This window comes from Pundamilia nyererei, unplaced genomic scaffold, assembly GCF_000239375.1.
Source record: "Pundamilia nyererei isolate P.nyererei 1_Seehausen unplaced genomic scaffold, PunNye1.0 scaffold00065, whole genome shotgun sequence".
Classification (NCBI taxonomy): Eukaryota; Metazoa; Chordata; class Actinopteri; order Cichliformes; family Cichlidae; genus Pundamilia; species Pundamilia nyererei.
This window is the reverse complement of record NW_005187466.1, coordinates 548,490-549,627: the sequence shown is the minus strand read 5'-3', so window position 1 is coordinate 549,627 and position 1,138 is coordinate 548,490.

The following is a 1,138-nucleotide window of genomic DNA, read 5'->3' as shown; positions in this document are numbered from 1 at the left end:
TGTGTGTGTGTGTGTGTGTGTGTGTGTGTATGTGAAAAATGTACTTTACTTTAAAAACAAATTTGAGGCAAATATACTTAATAATAAAACCTAAAAACAAACTCTAATTCCAGTAGAAACAAGAGGTTTCAGGGGGCAAAAAAACCCACCTGAGTCTTTAGTGAGAGGCTGAAACAGAGTTTCACACAAAGGCTTTGAGGAAGAGAGGAGAGATAGCAGTGAGATAACAGTGATCACTTGACTCAGCAGAGTGATTGGTGGGGTGAAGTGATTATACACACACAATCATACACACACGCACAGGCACAAAGATAAGTTGTGAAATCCAGGTCAATAATCTCAAAGTGGTGCTGCTCTCAGGCACATTTTGGTCATTATATGGTCCCTGATTACGCTGTATAATTTTTTTTATTTTATTTTTTTACCTTTCTCCAGCTGAGGACAGTGTTTTCCATAAGGGTGCGTCTACTTGGCTTCCCATGATGAAAGGGAAAGTAGATTACATGGTCACTGATAGGCATAGGGCCAAGACAAATGTGGTAATTATATTCATTTCCTAAATGATTATTTATGACTCTTTCTGAATCAAATGATCACACACACGTCAAGGTTCAAAATTCAAGGTTGTCTTAACTGTTCATCTACAGGAAATTTGTTTGGTAGCAAGCGTTCACATATTTGAGTGAGCAGCCATGGGATGTGAAGAGTACATTTTTTAAAGAGAGCACTTCCTGTTCTCAGAAGTTTTCTTTGCTTCATTCCATAATGTATCCTGTCCATTTTAAAGAACAACAGGATAAACATGAGAAAACAGGACAAAAAGATTCTGCAATTAGATTTTTATCACTAAAACAAATTTCTGATTTTTTACAGCCTCATTTATTATTTAACCTGTCCTTGTTGACTTGTTGAGCCTCCTGTCATCTGAGGACCTGATTATTTATTAACAAATAAAGATCAGTACAGTGAGAGGAAAAAACTCAAGGAGATTTCACATGAGAGATTTCTATATTTGTATTTGTCCTTGTTATTGTTATTTCTATGTATCCACCAATTCAGAAATGTTGTAACAAAATTATATGACAGCCACACATTGCTTTAGTGAACAGAGCCGTCAGTCAATAAAAATCATGTAAAG